The 19,805-nt window shown below is 33.7% G+C and overlaps 2 long non-coding RNA genes across 2 annotated transcripts in view; one reads left to right on the top strand and one right to left on the bottom strand.

Moving 5' to 3' along the window:
- The window catches only part of LOC127701374 (uncharacterized), a 189,643-nt gene that overhangs the window by 47,238 nt on the left and 122,600 nt on the right, over window positions 1–19,805 (bottom strand). The gene's annotated exons all lie outside the window — the stretch shown is intronic.
- On the top strand, window positions 8,258–18,420 carry LOC127701395 (uncharacterized). The gene is made up of 3 exons (XR_007982011.1): window positions 8,258–8,336; window positions 14,447–14,734; window positions 16,729–18,420. It is a non-coding gene; the product is annotated as an uncharacterized LOC127701395 (long non-coding RNA).

Here is a 19,805-nt window from a genome sequence, read left to right as displayed (position 1 = left end):
ATAAATCAAAATTTTGGGGTAACTTTCACTTATTTATGAAAGAAATGTGATAATAAATGAGTAATTGAAGTATTCAAGCTGAATGAACTATCCATATAAAAGTTTACTGACTCCATGGAGGATTTAATAAGTCCTTACTTAAAATTTAAATTTACACCACACTCCAGAGAGGGACATAAAAAGCTTACCTTTAAGTGAATAATTTGTTGTTACTGCTTCAAAAATAATTTTATTTACTTATAACTGTATATATATATATCAAAGTATTACTTAGGAAAAAGTTTTCTATTATAGCAAAATGTAAGAAATAAGGAGAAAAAGTCAGAAAAAGCTCCCCAAAACACTTAGTATGGCTTGCTCTGTCTACTAATATTCATGGTAGAGTCCTATTTCAAGGCAATTTTCTCTTAAAATGTGTTTTTGAGACTTGATCCACTCAGAATATTTCATTTTTGTAATATTTCACTTAAATAGCATGAAATTTTAACAAATGAGAGTAATTACAAGGTCAAAGGTGCATGTGCAGCTTCCCGTAATAGGTATGACACCACCATTGTTTTTCCCCTATTAGTCTTTGTTAAATTTGCACTTTTCTAAAAAATGTTCAGAATTTATCTTAGTTTCAAATAAAGAAATACTTGGCATGAGTAAAGTTTTGTCCTCTCCAATACTACAGACAAAATTTCACATAACATTTCATTGCATATTATATAAATAACACATAGCTGAAAGGGTGATAGAGCAGATTGTTACCCTGAGAAAACATTGTCAACTGAGGCGAAGCCAAGGTTGACAATGTCTTTTCGAGGGGTAACAATCTGCTCTATCACCCTCTCAGCTATGTGTTATTTAATTTATTATACTGAATGTTCTGTTATTACTGTCTATTAAATTTCAAATTCAAAATAATAAACTATGTCGTACATAACAATCATCCGTATTTATTAAAGCGCACACATGAGCAAGCGTCTCCCTGATGGGTAAGGGAACTACTATTTGATTTTTATGGGGGGGGGGGGCTAGGATGAAATTTGAAAAAAATAGGAGTTTTGAGTAAAAAAAAAGGCAGGATGAGACACTTGCAAAAAAAAAAGTCAGGATGACAATTTAGGTAAAAAAAAGTCAGGATAAACTTTTAAAAAAAAGCAGGACCAAATAGAGTGAAAAATAAAAATGCAGGACAGAGATTACAACTAAAAAAAATGCAGGACAAAATTTTTCATCCTAGCCCCCACCCCCCTCCCCCCCTAAAAATCAAATGGTAGCTCCCTAATAGAGTATTTGCCATGGGATAGAATAAATTGTCTCCCTCGTATTAACCAATCAAAATCTGGCATTTTGACATGAAGTATAATAAAAGAAGTAACCTCAAGTTTCCAAAATATTCTATAGAAACACCAAATAAAAAAAGAATAATGCTCTGAAACACCCAAGCTATATGTTTATGACTCAAAATTTTTTTACTGCAATGAAATGTAGGATTAATTTCCTACAACTGACAAATTCAAGGGAATATTTTTTTTCAAACCTTTTTCGTATGCAACTGGATTTGACGTACTATGATTTGGTGGTATTACACCTGAATATGCCAAATCTTACCATGTAGTTATATTTTTGATTTTCAAATAATAGTCCACATAAAGGTCCAAAGGGTCCAAAATGAAACTTTGTTTGATTTCAACTAAAATTGGATACTTGGGGTTCTTTGATATACCAAATCTAACTATGTATTTAGATTTTTATACGACCGCAAAAAAATTTTTGTGGTCGTATATTGGTATGACGTTGGCGTTGTTGTCGTCGTCGTCGTCGTCCGAAGACACATTAGTTTTCGCACTCTAACTTTAGTTTAAGTGAATGGATCTCAATGAAATTTTACCATAAGGTTCAATACCACAAAAGGAAGGTGGGGATTGATTTTGGGGGTTATGGTACCAACAGTTAAGGAATTAGGGGCCAAAAATAAGCATTTTTGTAACTTCCAGACATAACTTGTGTGTAAGTGTATGGATCTCTCTGACATTGTACCACAAGGTTCAAGGTTCCATATCACAAAGGGAATGCTGGGATTGATTTTGGGGGTAATTGCCTCCAAATTTTAGGAATTAGGGGCAAAAAAGGGGCAAAAAACAAGCACTTTTCTAGTTTCATGACAACAACTTGTGTGTTAGTGTATGGATCTCTCTGACATTGTATCACAAGGTTCCATATCACAAAGGGAATGCTGGGATTGATTTTTGGGGTAATTGCCTCCAAATTTTAGGAATTAGGGGCCAAAAAGGGGCAAAAAACAAGCATTTTTCTAGTTTCATGACAATAACTTGTGTTCAAGTGTATGGATCTTTATGAAATTGTACTACAAGGTTCCATATCACAAAGGGAAAGCTGGAATTGAGTTTGGGGGTAATTGACCAAAAAGCTTAGGAAAAAGTGGCCAAAAATAAGCATTTTTCTAGTTTCCAGACAATAACTTGTGTTCAAGTGTATGGATCTCTCTGAAATTGAACTGCAAGGTACCATACAACAAAGGGAAGGCTGGGATTGATTTTGGGGGTAATTCCCTCAAAATTTTAGGAATAAGGGGCCATAAAAGGGCAAAAAACAAGCATTTTTCTAGTTTCAGGACAATAACTTGTGTGTAAGTGTATGGATCTTTATGAAATTGTACTGCAAGGTTCCATATCACAAAGGGAAAGCTGGGTTTGAGTTTGGGGGTAATTGCCCTAAACGTTAAGGAATTTGGGGACAAAAAGGGGTAAAAAAACAAGCATTTTTACAGTTTCCAGACAATAACTTGTGTTCAAGTGTATGGATCTCTCTTAAATTGTACTGCAAGGTACCATACCACAAAGGGAAGGCAGGGATTGAGTTTGGGGGTGATGAATCATAAGGGGGTTCAAAAAATTTGGGGGGGGATTTTTTTTTCCTTTTTTTTCTTTAAAATTTTCCATTTTAAATTGGTTAATTCTGATTTATATATAAAAGCAGATAATAATGATATGGTTTGAATAGGTAAATTAAAAAAATTTAAGTTCTAAGACCACTTTCATTCTGTGTCAGAAACCTATGCTGTGTCAAATATTTAATTACAATCCAAATTCAGTGCTGTATCAAGCTTGAATGTTGTGTCCATACTTGCCCCAACTGTTCAGGGTTCGACCTCTGCGGTCGTATCAAGCTGCGCCCCAGCGGAGCATTTTATTAATTTTGGGCCCAATTTTCAAATTGGTCCACATTAAGATCCAAAGAGTCCAAAAATTAATCTTAGTTTGATTTTAACAAAAAATAAATTTTAGAGGTTCTTTGATACGTTGAATCTAGACATGTATTTAGAATTTTTGTTTTGGGCCCAGTTTTCCAGTTGGTCCAAATCGGGGTCCTAAATTAACCTTTGTTTGATTTCAACAAAAATCGAATATATGGGGTTCTTTGATATGCTGAATCTAACAGTGTATTTAGATTTTGGTTTTTATACGACCGCAAAAAAATTTTTGTGGTCGTATATTGGTATGACGTTGGCGTCGTCGTCGTCAAGCGTCGTCGTCGTCGTCGTCATCGTCGTCATCGTCCGGCGTCGTCCGGCGTCGTCCGAAGACACATTGGTTTTCGCACTCTAACTTTAGTTTAAGTGAATGGATCTTTATGAAATTTTACCACAAGGTTCAATACCACAAAAGGAAGGTTGGGATTGATTTTGGGGGTTATGGTAATAACAGTAAAGGAATTAGGGGCCAAAAAGGGGCCAAAAATAAGCATTTTTGTAACTTCCAGACATAACTTGTGTGTTAGTGTATGGATCTCTCTGACATTGTACCACAAGGTTCCATATCACTAAAGGAATGCTGGGATTGATTTTGGGGGTAATTGCCTCCAAATTTTAGGAATTAGGGGCCAAAAAAGGGGCAAAAAACAAGCATTTTTCTAGTTTCATGACAATAACTTGTGTGTAAGTGTATGGATCTTTCTGAAATTGTACTACAAGGTTCCATATCACAAAGGGAAAGCTGGGTTTGAGTTTGGGGGTAATTGCCCTAAACGTTTAGGAATTTGGGGCCAAAAAGGGGCCAAAAAACACATTTTTTTCTAGTTTCCAGACAATAACTTGTGTTCAAGTGTATGGATCTCTCTGAAATTGTACTGCAAGGTACCATACCACAAAGGGAAGGCTGGGATTGAGTTTGGGGGTGATGAATCATAATGGGGGTTCAAAAAATTTTGGGGGGGGGATTTATTTTTTTTTCCTTTTTTTTCTTTTTTTCCTTTTTTGTTTCTTTTAAAATTTTCCATTTTAAGTTGGTTATTTCTGATTTATATTTAAAATCAAATAATAATGATATGGTAGGAGATACACACCAAACAGGATGTGTAAATTATTATATAATAAGTATTGTGCAATAGCAAGAAATTTTCAATTGCACAGTATTGCACAATAGCAAGAAATCTTCAATTGCACAGTATTGCGCAATAGCAAGAAATCTTCAATTGCACAGTATTTCGCAATAGCAAGAAATATCCAATAGCACAATATTGCGCAATAGCAAGAAATTGTCAATTGTACAGTATTGCGCAATAGCAAGAAATATTTAATAGCACAGGATTGTGCAAAAGAAGATACTTCCTATAAATTGCTTATTTCTTGACCAATTTCAATGGGGTTTTATTCTTGATTTCATGGGGTTCTTTAATATGCTGAATATAACCGTGTATTTAGTTTTTGGATTTTGGGCCCCGTTTTTAAATTGGTCCACATTGAGGTCCAAAGGGTCCAAAATTAAACTTTGTTTGATTTCAACAAAAATTGAATATATGGGGTTCTTTGATATGCTGAATCTAACCATGTATTTAGATTTTTGATTTTTGGGCCCCGTTATCAACTTTGTCCACATTGAGGTCAAAAGGGTCCAAAATTAAACTTTGTTTGATTTCATCAAAAATTGAATTATTGGGGTTCTTTGATATGCCGAATCTAACCGTGTATTTAGATTCTTAATTTTTGGTTCCGTTTTCAAATTGGTCTACATTAAGGTCCAAAGGGTCCAAAATTAAACTTAGTTTGATTTTAACAAAAATTGAATTCTTAGGGTTCTTTGATATGCTGAATCTAAACATGTATTTAGATTTTTGATTATGGGCCCAGTTTTCAAGTTGGTCCAAATCAGGGTCCAAAATTAAACTTTGTTTGATTTCAACAAAAATTGAATATATGGGGTTCTTTGATATGCTGAATCTAACCATGTATTTAGATTTTTGATTTTTGGGCCCCGTTATCAACTTTGTCCACATTGAGGTCAAAAGGGTCCGAAATTAAACTTTGTTTGATTTCATCAAAAATTGAATTCTTGGGGTTCTTTGATATGCTGAATCTAACCATGTATTTAGATTTTGGATATTGGACCATAATAGGTGAATGTCCAATTTAAAATTTTTAAGTTCTTAGACCACATTCAATCTGTGTTAGAAACCTATGCTGTGTCAAATATTTAATCACAATCCAAATCCAAAGCTGTATCAAGCTTGAATGTTGTGTCCATACTTCCCCCAACTGTTCAGGGTTCGACCTCTGCGGTCGTATCAAGCTGCGCCCTGCGGAGCATTTTATTTGACTCTGTTATCAAATTGGTCCACATTGAGGTCCAAAGGGTCCAAAATTCAACTCTGTTTGAGTTCATCTAAAAATTGAATTCTCGGAGTTCTTTGATTTGCTTGAATCTAAACATGTATTTAGATTTTTGATGTAGGAACATAATCAGAAACCTATGGTATTATAGATTATCGTTGATCATCTCAACGAGATTGATTTTCTCGCTTGAGCGGGTACGGCGAAAGTGAGAAAAGCAATCGAGTTGAGATGACCAATGAGAATCTATTTATCGCTATTTTACCTATGACGACGTTGTCAGTTTCATGTCAATTTCATTGACAACGCCACGTGCCCCCTTAGTTTCTAGCGATAATTTTTCATATCACTCGACTCCGTTGAGATAGGAAATTATCAGTCAGCAAGATCAAAGGAAAATTTCGTAAAATAGCGATAATATCAGATATTAATCACAATCCAAATTCAGAGCTGTATTGCACAATTAAAAGAAATTGTAAGGAAAGTTTAAGTTAAAAATAGATGCAGCATAAACAGTCCTACATTTATCCCTAAGAAATTGCATCAAAATGATTTTGGATTGAAAATCAGCTTATCAGTCACACCACTTAGAAAACACAAAATAAATTTGTCACTCAAATTTTAAGTTTGTTAATTGATGAATACTACATGTTTTTTCTTGATAATAGTTGGTAATTGTTGCATGAATGAATTAGTAGTAAATACACAACACTTATCCATATTCATAAAGTAAATATTATCAAATAGTTGATTACAATTGTAAATATGTAATACAAATTGTATGTAGTTTTTATAGGAAGAAAAATGAAAATTTCTATTTATTTAATGTGTAGGGAAATAATGAATCACAAACTTTCTTTTGTTTATTTTGATATTTTATTTCCATGATCAGTTATAAAACTCAAAATAAACAAAATTTCAATTAACTTATTGTTCCTGTCCTTGAGTGGTAATATCACTTGAATTCAGTTCTTTGACCACATTTATTCTGTGTCAGAAACCTATGCTGTGTCAAAGATTTAACCACAATCCAAATTATGAGCTGTATCAAGCTTGAAGGTAGTATCCATACTTGCCCCAACTGTTCAGGATACGACCTCTGCGGTCGTATCAAGCTGCGCCAGCGGAGCATTTTATTGCTTCTGGAAAAATAAATGTAAAAATTTTGCAAATCCCTCAGATTCCAACACCAATCATTTCATTGGTAAATGGAAGAAAACATGCTGAGAAATATATATAACTCGGACAACGAATGAAGCATGCCTATGGTGATTATGTTGGTTAATATATTTGCAAGACCTCGTATTCATCAAGGTCCATTTCCACAATAAATTTCATTTTCCAATGAACAAAATTTTTCAAAGCAGACGACTCTAGAGAAGACAGGGGAAACATCAATGCGACAGCAATTAAATAATACTTGTCAAAACAACAACAAAAATTATGAGGTCAATGATAGGACAAGAGCCTGTACGTCACGCACGTTCGGTATAGTGACTTCCGGAAGTCTGATGACCACCAACCAAATTCTCGGGAACCCAAACTCCAAAACTGAGAGAATAATGGGAGCATACATTCTACGCATGTGAATACGAAATTTGTTGAACGTCCCTCTGAAAAAGATTCATACGCATCTTGAATTCGAATATATGCATTTACCTGTAAAGTAAACGTTGATTTCATGCATATTCAAAACGAGATAAGATAAAGAAATTGTTATACAAATGTGATAGTTTTAGTTTTCCTTAAGTAAATTTCCCTTTTCTGAATGGAAATATACTTCTTCGTGATAACAGAGACATGTCTGTGGTGATAATAGTCAGTCTGTTATGCAATTCGAAACAATCCTAAATTTAGGAATTAAATATTTACCAGATACAAATCGTATTACATTATCCAAGTATAATAAAACCCAAAATACTTCATGATGATAGACATTAAATAGACTTATATGACTTTTAAATTGCATGGCTTATTTGACCTTCATTATTTAATTAAAATTCCAGCAACAACAAAAACAAGCAACAAACGTCTGCATCTGAAATAAGTTTGAGAAGACATTTATTCTTACTCATTGAATTTACAAGTCGGTATTGGCAACCCAACTATCATGATACACTTTAATTAATGTTGACATTGCTTTTCCATATTTTTCAAGTCTAATTACTTTTTAACGATTTCATTTAACGGTCATATACTATTGTTCTTGTTGAAATGTGACCAGTTTTCTTTCAGTTGTTGGTAAAACTTTTCCATATATTTGTTTAATTTAATTATTAATATCATTCTCTCGTCCTGAATATGTATGAAATATTTGCTACTGGACGTTAAGCAAACAGCAATTACTTATCAATTATTTATTTAATTTTAATTTTAAAGGGAGTTGTGAGTACAGACTCGGGTTGTAAGCGGCCTGCCATCAAATATAGTAAGGTTGACATACATCACTATTGATTCTTTCGATTAATCCAAAAACTATGTCACTTTTATGTTACGCAAATTCTTGTAGAAATGTAACATAATTGAATGATTTCATAGTAAGAAAATTCCTGCGTCTGTGAAGAAGTATTTCGGCAGACGGCCAGTTGCAAGTGCCAAATCCTAAAATAACAGCACAGATTAAGTCATTCATTCGATTGGCTTCGACTTCAATTGTTGTGATTCATGAATACTGCATCTGCAGAATGCATATCTTACAGGTTGTTGGGTAAATGTCAAGGTGAGTGATACAATCTTGTGAAATTTCAGATATTCCTGTCGACATAAGTCATACGGTAACCAATTTTATTTCGTATTATAAAGTTTGTGAGAAAGTGCGTTTGAACAGAGGATTTTTAGTAGATTCAGGTGTTGTGCATTCTTGGTGCACCTGTTTAAACAGGTGAGAAATTTGTATATAAATATAAAAATGACTAAGCTTTTCTGTTTTCTACCATGCCAACAATTTGTTAAATTCCTGTTGCTTGTAGTGTTTGCTTCTATTGTAATGCTTTATCACAGCGTTAAGATATAACTCTGATACATTCGTGTTCCTTGTAATATTTGGTTTATTTCATGCGCTTTTTCTTATATGCACATGTATAAGGGCATCTTTATCAGAAGCGACATCAGTAGGTCGGTTCCCTCCGTAAAATATTCAGTATTGCTTCGGAATAGACAAATATTGTCAAACTTGTCAATTAAAGGCCGGATACCAGTCTACGAAGTCAGCAACTTGAATTGAGCTCTTTGGGATATATCGTTTCAGACTAAATTCTGTCGCGAATTATGATGTAAATAAGTAGTAAGTAAATTTAATTTGGAGTATAGGTTAAATATTGTATAAACATAATAAGCATGCAACATGAGCTCTAAGGGGCTTGAACAACCGATTAAATAATACATCGATGTAAAAAATGCCAAGGAGACATTCGACAACCGGACCCCTTCGAACTGAATCTATTACTGGAGAATCTCTTATATCAATGTTTTAAGGAAGGATTATTTTTGACAAGGGAACGTTTGAATTGGTTTTCCAAGAATATGGCCATTGACATTTTTAAATGTACATTACATGTTAAGTATGGTATTTTTTTTATTCCTTTTTCTTGTACATACTGTCTTAAGATTGTATATTATAGATATACTTACTTAACAGGTTACGATTTTTGTCCTTCATTTTTGCACCCTATTACAAATGTACCGGCTGCTGTCGATGCAAAATGTAACATAAATCAAAATCTACTGTACACGATTGCAAAATCGTAAAGTGTAGCAATAACAATCGCAAATACAGACAAAAAATCTGATGTACTCCAAAGCCAAAACAACTCTATTGTATCTGTCGTGCCGATAGCCGATAAAACGGTGTGATTTTCTATATAATATTTAAGTAAACTTGACCAAGGGCATAAAACATGACAAGTACATCAATATTTCAACAACACTGTAAAAATACCATGGAATCAAAATAAGTCAAACGACACTAATGAAGTTCTTAATCATACATAGCCGAAATTAGTCATTTCGGGGCCTTTTATAGCTGACTATGCGGTATGGGTTTTATTCATTGTTGAAGGCCGTACGGTGACCTATAGTTGTTAAGTTCCGTGTCATTTGGTCTCTTATGGAGAGTTGTCTTATTGGCATTCATACCACAAGTTCTTAATCATACATACATTGTATTGAACATGTTCATGATATGACGATTCTCCATGCAAGTAAGTATGGCTGATATTATTTTCAATGATTAGCTATCCGTACAGATCGGCATTATAGCAATCATTCAAGTAAGATAGCATTAATGTTATCTGGATTGCATGTGACATCAAGTTGTTGACTTGTATACTGATGTAACGATCGGTGTCAAAAGCATTACAGGTGATATGTATATGTTCACAAACCCAGGCCCTGGACTCTCGGTCTGAAAAACTTTACTCAGTACTCGGAGTAAAAAACTTGAAACACCGAATCCAGTACTTGTATTTTGATTGGATAATTTTTGAGTCTGAGTACGATAATCGTGCTCGAAATTTTTATGACCACAAGGCATGAACTCCATTAATCTTAAGTGTATTATAAAATGAGCTAAAGAGATGTAACCGGCCATGGAATTTTTATTTCATTTTAATTCGTTTATTTGTTTGCTTCTCATGAAAATATCAATGAAGATGGCACAGTCATCTAGTCCACGTCTGTAACCTTGGGATATGTGATCGGTTGTTTTCAATGACGTGGTTATGGTGATATGAAGTAAGTACATATAGATCTTTCAAGAACTGTAATTACAAGAAAATAGGAAAAGACAGGAAATCCTATATTTACTTGGATGGTAATTGGACAGTCGAAGAACATAATTATTAACTTCGTCATGAATTTATCGGCTGGATTTACGTAAAAGTATAAAATATATAACTAGAAGCAAAACAGTGGCAGAAGATACCAAAGGGACATTTAACAGTCTTAAATCGAAGCACGCCATTGCAAAAAAAAAAAAAAAATTAAAGGCGACAAGATGACAAGTCTTTCTAAAAATTAATTATTTAAGGCAAACTGTTTACAGTGATATTCAAATTCTGCAGACTTTCGATTAACAACAGAACAGTCATTAAATTGTGTATTTGGTGACATGACGGAATTTTGCTTGACTTGAAATAAAACAAAAGTCATTTAAAAGATTGTCACCAGAACCTATACGAACAAGCAAACTCCTTGAACACACAACACGAGAACACAGCGTTCTATCGGTCGTTTTGCCTGTGATATAAACGAATTTAAATGATTACTACAAACTGAGACTACTATAACACAGCGAGAAATTAACATGGAAAATAATATCATGAAAAGAAATGTTCATCCTTGTTGTGAGATTGTCTTGCATGCGATGAATTGATATATGACGTAGTTTTATATCACATGTGAGCTATGTTCTGTAACTACTTTTTACCGAGTAACGGCTCAGTATTTGAGTTTAAAAATTTCATATGAGCTTAATTTTTTCTGATAATTGGGTTTTAATGTTGTCACGTTATGAGAAGTTCCAGTTGTTCTAGTAGACTTACTCTTGCTTTGACTCAGACCGTTGGACAATTTCTTACAATGTGTCTATGGAACTCATTCATTGTAAGTCTTACTGTGTATTGAGTAGCTGGCAATGTAAACATAAGGATATTTGGTATGGTTGCCAATGAGACAACTATTGACGAGAGTCCAAATGAGGTGCAAGTAATATCTCAATTTTTTTCTCGAGTTGGTTCCAAAAGAAAATGGCAGCAATTGACATATGTAGTTTGGTTGTCAGAAGTAATACAGGATGAATACAATCAGGTTAATCCGCCGGCCCAAATTACGTTAACTGTCGGTGTTTCGTAGTGTGAAATCTGATTCCTTGCAACTTCCAAATTACCATGCTCTTTTAGAAAATGAAACTTGAGTAAATAGTATACTTTAGTATAATGACAGGTTAGAGACACGGGAATTATTGGACTTCTTGTCATATATCTACACAAATATGCAACACTTTGCCAGTGTAAAAGAAACAGGTTACTGGTACGATCAGATAATCAGTTATTAGTATGCATTATGGAAATGATGCACCCCAGACAAAGAAATCAGCCAAGTCCGAACTAAGTACAAAACGACAGGATACTACAGAAATTCTTATTGAGATGCAAATTTTAACATTCTGTACAGGTATGAATACTGCATCATTCAGAATCCATATAAATCAGCAAACATTCTATGTAGGTGAAATAGTTTCTCTGGTTTGTTTTCGTAATCAGCTGAGATCGTGGGAGTTTGTAAATACCTGACGGAGCGATCATCTGAACTGTTAATTGATATAATTACCAGTGTACATTTCATACATATGATTCACGGTAATCACTTTCAGGAAAAGTCATTAATTGCAGAAATAGACATCAAAAGCAACAACAATAGAGATAATGAAATAAACAGCTTGTAGTAGTGAATGTCTTTCTGTAGTAGATGTGAATAACTTCAGAAGCGGATTAAATGTCATCTAGAAAGCAGACTTACATTAGAAGTTAATCAAAATATTATCAAAGGACACGATACGGCTTCCGAAGATGGACTCTTCTTGTGACAAGATTAATTGAAAGACCAAATCACCAACTTAAGCTGTCGATTATGAATTCTTACTTAATTCTTAAATAAGAATATCAGCCAGCGTACTTATAAATACAGGTACGAGACGAAATTTAACAAAAGTATGGATGTGTACTTTTTAATCTCGTCTCTTGCCTGTGCTTCTAAACAGTAACTGTCATAAGTTAGAATGAGAGTCTTTCGCCATCTTTGCCAGCAAATAACAGCAAATCATGAATCGTTCCTGATTATTAATTATATAAGCAAATGTTTATGCAGGAATGCAATTCATTTGTAAAACCTTTCATTTACGTGAAGACAATTATGTGATTTCATCTTATGACAATGAGTGTTTTTACAAAAACAAATTTTTATTTTTATTGATGCACATTTTTAAAGTATGTTTTACAACTCAGATAATGTAATTTCATTGATTTAAAAATTAAAAAAAAGATATGGAATGATTGACAATTAGACAATTATTCTTCAAAGACCAAATAACGAGAATGTACACAACTAAAGGTCATTGTTCGGGGTTCAACAATGAGAAAAACCCATACCGTATAGTAAAAACTCACCCGGCAAAGATGCAATAAAAGGCCCAGACATGACAAAAAAGAAAATATGAATTAGTCCAAAACGAGAAAACCAGTTACCTGATTTATATTAAAAACAATAAAAAAAAAGAGCAGAAAACAACCGACGACAACCACTGAATTGCAGGCTCCTGACTTCGGACAGATACGCTCCATAATATCACAGGGTTACACATGTTTGAACAACCCACGCCTAAATCTGGGACAGCGATGTAACAGCACAACTTAAACAAACTATAATAATCAGCTGGAAAAGGCTTGGCTCATCAGATCGGCACTTTGAACTCAAAACTATTTTAAGAAACACACACACTAGCTGCCAATCTAAAAGTACTTGCAATTACTAAAACCGTGTTCAACTCCTGACTAAAATTTCAATCAGTACACATCCAATGGATTTAGTATAAACACGTTATAAACAGTCTGGGGAAAACACAGCGTTGTGCAATGCAAACATATAAGTATTGACAGGATGTAGGATCAACCTTATAGCAATACACAATTAGCTTAGTGTTTTAATCAATGTAAGTACCAATGAAGACAATACTCAAAGATCGAACTAAAGTGTAAAATTGATAATCTTTCAGGATAAGTTATTCGAAGCATCAATTTAGAGTTAACATGGGTCGTATCTAAATTCATGGGCTCAAAGGAACATCACCATCCAAAAAAAGAAAATAATTAATTAAATGAATCGAAACATCGTCTCATTTTGTCGTTGATTTTAGAATAGAGTTTTCCGTGTTGTCAACTTGAAAATGTACAGTTCACAGTTCCATTAAGTGTAGCTACCATATTTACCATTTTCCTTATAAAAGTACACTATAAAAATTTTGCAATCAGATTTTTCAAAGGACTAATTTGATTTAATTAGAAAGCTTCTGTTTGATAAGCTTTTGTGGAAGTGTAATATAAAGTCGAAAAGTCATAACTGTCAACCGAATTGAAACGAGACCACCAATAGAACGTAATTTACTTAAAACACCCTAAATTTTTTAAATTAGAAAAATAATTAATTCCATTATTTGCATATTCTTCATTACAACAATAAACATTAATTATAAAGTCAGGGAACTAGTTAAAATGGCAGAAAAATTAGTTGAAAACACTTACTGACAAGAACTCGAGAACAGAAATGTAGAATTGTTGGCTGCTTGTCGGCCAGTCTGGATACATTACGTTATTTGAGTATTTTTTAAATGTTTTTATAATCCTAGAAATTGACGAAATTTATTCCTTTTATTGATATCTAGATTATTCTTCGAAATGTGATTCGAATATCCACAGCTATTCATACATTTATTCAAATAAGAATTTAGTATTTTTTTATCCGATAACTTCCTTTTATATTACAATAGAACGAAAAAGCATCTTTAATAATATGACGAAACTCTTTCCAATTCCTTTTTTATGGAGGACAACATTTTGGTTCTTTTTCAGACAGTTCATAACCTTTCGGTCTTGAACGATGTTGAGGTCCCCGATATTAGACAGTTTCCTGTAAGAGAAGAATTGTTTTCTATCTTAACGTCTGATGTAACTGACGTATAAATAAAACTCAAACTTCGTTCGAATGCGAGACATCGGGATTCCTATCTGGGGGTGGCGGCTGCAGCGTCAACTATTTGTATAAAGCTCTATATTTTAGATAGTAAAAGACCTGGATGCTTCATACCTTGTATGCAGTTGTCTCATGTAAGAGGGTCTTGTGGAGTTTTCAGAATAGAGAAATAATGGGCAAAAGATGCAGAATAAAGGGCAAAAACATAAAGAATAGAGAATAATGGGCAAAATAGATAAAGAATAGAGAACAATGGTATAAAAAAAGAATGAAGAAATGAAATGGTCTATTTCGCAGATACTATAAGCAATAGGGCCTCTATATTTGGTGTATGCAATTATTGTAGTGTACATGTCTGCCAAGCAGGTTTCAAAGGTAAATATGCTAGATATACTTACTGGAGGTGTGATAAATTGATTGAAGCTGTTAATTTTCTCCTTGATAATATTTATGTACGTTTCGGCAGCAAAGTTTATCGACAGGTTGTAGGTATTCCTATGGGCACTAATTGCGCCCCTTTAATAGCAGACTTGTTTTTGTACTGTTGTGAATCACAGTTTATGACCAAACTCAGTAAAGACCCGTCAAAATTGCATTTAATTGATAAATTCAACAACACTTACCGTTATCTTGATGATATTTTTTCGTTAAATAATTAAGAATTTTCTCAATATACTGCCGAAATTTACCCAAAGGAACTTACTTTTAATTAAATAAATCAAATTTAAACGGTGACAACTGTCCTTTCCTAGATTTAGATATTTCGGTTTTACACGGGAAACTCCACACTAAAATTTACGACAAAAGGGACGATTTTTCGTTCCCTATTGTTAATTTTCCCTTTTTGGATGGTGATGTTCCTTTGGCACCATCTTACGGTGTTTATATTTCACAACTCGTTCGCTATGCCCGTGTCTGTTGTGACGTTTTTGATTTTAACGAACGTAATCTATGTATTACTGGTAAATTATTAAGCCAGGGATTTCGTTACCACAAATTACTTAAAACCTTTACTAAATTCTTCCACAGATATAAAGATTTGGTTTTAAAGTTTGGTTGTACCTGTAGTTAACTTATTTCAAACGGGATTGCACATCCTCATTTTTACGGCAATATTGTTTACCGTGCCCGGAAATTTAGAAACGATCCTGGTAAACTTATCGATCCTTTAAATAAACTTATGCTAAAAGGTTACCAATTCAACACTGTAATTAGATCATTAAATCTTGTTTTTATTGGTACTAATATTGATTTTGTTATCAGTAAATTTAAAAAAGCAAACTAAATATTATTGCTATATACATATACACATTCATGGATCTACAATCTGTCGATACCTGTATCTTGGCATTGAACAAGGTCATGTTTTTCTCTGACTGTTTATGACGTCTTTTACTAAATCCATTGGATGTTGGATGTGTACGGATTGATAATTTAGTCTTAGATGCATGATTTTTTTTATTAGTTGTTAGTGGCAGTAACTGCGAGTACTCTCAGATCTGTACTTAGTGTCTTTTTGTTGTTTGGATGTACAAGTACCCGGCCACGTCCACTTGTATTTGTAGTATTTGTATTTTTATCCATCTGATGAGTAAAGCCTCTTTCAACTGATTTTTATAGTTCGTTCTTATGTTGTACTGTTACACCACTGTCCCAGGTTAGGGGAGGGTTGGGATCCCGCTAACATGTTTAAACCCGCCACATTCTGTATGTATGTGCCTGTCCCAAGTCAGGAGCCTGTAATTCAGTGGTTGTCGTTTGTTTATGTGTTACATATTTGTTATTCGTTCATTTTTTGTACATAAGTTAGGCCGTTAGTTTTCTCGTTTGAATTGTTTTACATTGTCATTTCGAGGCCTTTTATAGCTGACTGTGCGGTATGGGCTTTGCTCATTGTTGAAGGCCTTACGGTGACCTTTAGTTGTTAATTTCTGTGTCATTTGGTCTCTTGTGGAGAGTTGTCTCATTGGCAATCATACCACATCTTCTTTTTTATATTCATATGACCTTGACTTTGGTCAACGTTACGTTTTTCATAGTTTTGTCAGTTTGTCCGATACTATAAGCAATGGGTCAACTAAATTTTGTGTATGGAAAGATTGTATGGTGTATATGTCCGACGCTTCATTTGACCTTGACCTCATTCCAGTGGTTTATTGGTCAATGTTAAATTTTCAAGGTTATATCTGTTTCTTAGATACCATAAACAATAAGTGAACTCTATTTGGTGTACGGAATGATTGAATGGTGTACATGTTGTCTGGCAGGGTTCGTCTAACCTTGACCTCATTTTCATGGCTCATTGATAAATTTTCAGTTTTCTTAGAACATTTTTTATGCAATAAAATATAATACTGTTTTATTTGTAGCAGCTGTGTTTGTTTTTGTAATGCCGATATTATTAAGTGAGCTAGTGGAAATTGGTAGTAAGAACAGAGCCAACCTAGTCGACTCGGAGTCAGAGTAATGTGTCTGGGAGGGTGACATATCATCTTGTGAACTATTACTTAGTGAACCAACACGTTAAAATCCGGCTCAGCGTGTCCGTCTGTACAATGCATGGTTTCATATGCATATACCATTAACCTGTTCACATCCTGATACTCATGTATCTGTAGCTGGACGTTAAACAACAATTCATTTATCTACCTTTGCAGCTGGACGTTAAACACGAATCCATCTATCTACTTGCAGCTGGACGTTATACAACAATTCATCTATCTATCTTTGCAGCTAGACTTTAAACACCAATTCATCTATATTCCTTTTGTTCTTCCACTGATTGAGAGAGGAGCACTAAGAAACCAGTTTTAACCCATCAAATGTAAACAAGCCTGTCCCAACTCAGAAACATCGTCAGTGATCTTACTGTGTTGTGTACTTTAAAGACGTAACTGTTAATGACAGATTTTTGAAAGTAAATACTAAATCTATTGAAGACTTGTCTAGACTAAGGATGATTTAGAACTTGACATATGATATAAATACTGCCTATTGTTGAAGACCATACGTTAACTTTTAGGTTTCTGATTCGGTTTTTATTGTGTTGTTAGAGTGCTGTTTCATTGACATATATTTCAAACCTTTCACTCATATTGACACGTAACACTGGATTAGTCCTTGGAAATTACTCTACAAGTTGTGGATGAAGCTATACAAATGAGTCTGCTACCAAACTGCTGAGAAAGGCAAATGGAAAAGTTATTTTCAGGCTGAATTCTTTAAATTTTAAATATAACTTATGTTGAATTTATTACATAATGTTTATATCCAATGTTTATTTTTAACAATGCACTGGGACATATCCAAATAATTTAAATCTAAATTCTTCGCAGCCCACTAATTAATCTATCATTTCACTAAATTGTAATGCCAAATACTCTGATAAATATTTAGTTTACGAGAAATTTTAAAATTACATGTTGATAAACGAGCATGAGAGATTAACAAGATTGCACTGAAATTCTATTTTTATTTATTAAGTGGAAAGGTTTAGCTTTTTGTTATTTTGGTATATATATATATATATATATATATATATATAAATATATACATGTATATATAGTCTTACTGGTTAAGATTACCGGCCATCGGTAAGGCAGATACAAAATAGAATTGAATGCTATTTTTTGTAATTTATACGATATGAAAGCAAGTGACCATCACATTTTGCACGAAGCGCTGAAAATGTGATATTAGCTTATATTTACATATTCCTAAAACAAACAAAAAATATAGGTAATTCACGTTTTCAATCTGAATTAAAAACTTTAAACGCAAGACTTCGACAAAAATTGTCTAATGAGATGAAAGCAGTACCATTCCATGAAATCAACTATAATACGTCATATAGCTAAAATTGGCTTACTGGTATCAAAGTAGAAATCTCCACATCTGATAAGGGCATAAACTGCGTCATCTCCATATATAAACTACCATTCCTGTATTCTTCATATGTGCCTAAAGCTTATTTCCAAAGACGACATTTGTCATTGCTGGTGTACAAGATAAAGAGGACAATTGATACATGTATGGATGTAAAATTAAAAGAGGTACTAGAGATGCCATAAAACATGAGTTATCTTTTTTCTGTTATTAACTTTATACGAAGTGTTTTACTGTTCAGGTTGTATATGTTTCTATTGTTGTGAAAGGCTCCTGAGAGCTTGTGTTTTCTATGTTGTACAGACCCGACTTACCTTATTTTATTAATCGTGACAAAGACAAAAGGCAACAACATGGCTAAAAGATGAACAGATATTCTAACACCTCAATCATGACAGAAGCGAGAGCAGATCATAGTTAGGGGACGATCATTTGATTCTGAGGGGGTGACAAATTCGACGAGGTCAGAATATTTATTTCCAACATAAAGGCGGCCAGATTATTTATTTTCACTCAGACCAGGGCCAGAATATTAATTTTCTGCTCATTCACAAATTGACGAAAAAATTGTCCATCCTCGTCCCACTCAAAATCAACATTTCACCCCTTAAAGTAAAGTAATTTAACTTTTGTGGTACAGATCATCTATTTGTGGGATACACATACAACTTCAAACAAATAGAGCAGTCAAAATGAAGTTTAGAATATATATTCTATTAATGTGAAAATATAATAGCCTAACAATCAAGGTTGAGTACTGGGTTCAAAAAAAGGGGGGTGTTATTGTCAAAATGGTAAAATTTCTGGCGAGCGTAGCAAGTCAATTTTTTTTTTGGGGAAGGTTTTATTAACAAAATTTCATTTTTCAGGTCAAAAAGAGGGTGGACGTACACTACGCCCTCCAAAACTAACCACTTACAATACTTCTGTAAAAATATTCAATTCTATAAATTTTATCCGTCCGACAATACAAAAATAAGGAAATGGGGTATGATTGCTAATGAGACAACTATTCACCATAGTTCAAATAAAGTGGATTTAAGCAATTATATGCAACCATACGGCCTTCAATAATGAGAAAAAACCCATACCATATAGTCGACTTTAAAAGGCCCCGACATGAAAAATATGAAACTATTCAATTGAGAAAACTTAATCGGCCTAATTTATAACAAAACAATTTACGAAAAATTAATATGACAGACATGAACCAACTACAACCAATGAACTACAGGCTCCTAACTTTGGATAGGCACATTATAGAATGTGAAGGGGTTGAACATGTTTGCGGGCGCCCAACCCTGCGTCCAACCTGGGAAAGTGGAGTAACACCCCAACATATGAACAAACTATAAATATCAGTTGAAAAGGGCTTAACTCATCAGATCGATACAAAGCAGAAAAAACAAGTAACAAAAACACAGACCTGACGTGGCAGGGTATTTATACATGCCTCATCCCTAACAACAGAAAGGACACTAAGTACAGATCTGAGAGTACTCGCAGTCACTGACAGCTACATTTGTGGGGTCATTTCTGTAGTTCAAAGCCAATAACAACT

This window comes from Mytilus californianus, unplaced genomic scaffold (genome assembly GCF_021869535.1).
Source record: "Mytilus californianus isolate M0D057914Y unplaced genomic scaffold, xbMytCali1.0.p SCAF_5, whole genome shotgun sequence".
NCBI lineage: Eukaryota > Metazoa > Mollusca > Bivalvia > Mytilida > Mytilidae > Mytilus > Mytilus californianus.
Note: the sequence above shows the minus strand (reverse complement) of the source record. Positions and strands in the feature narration are given on the sequence as shown.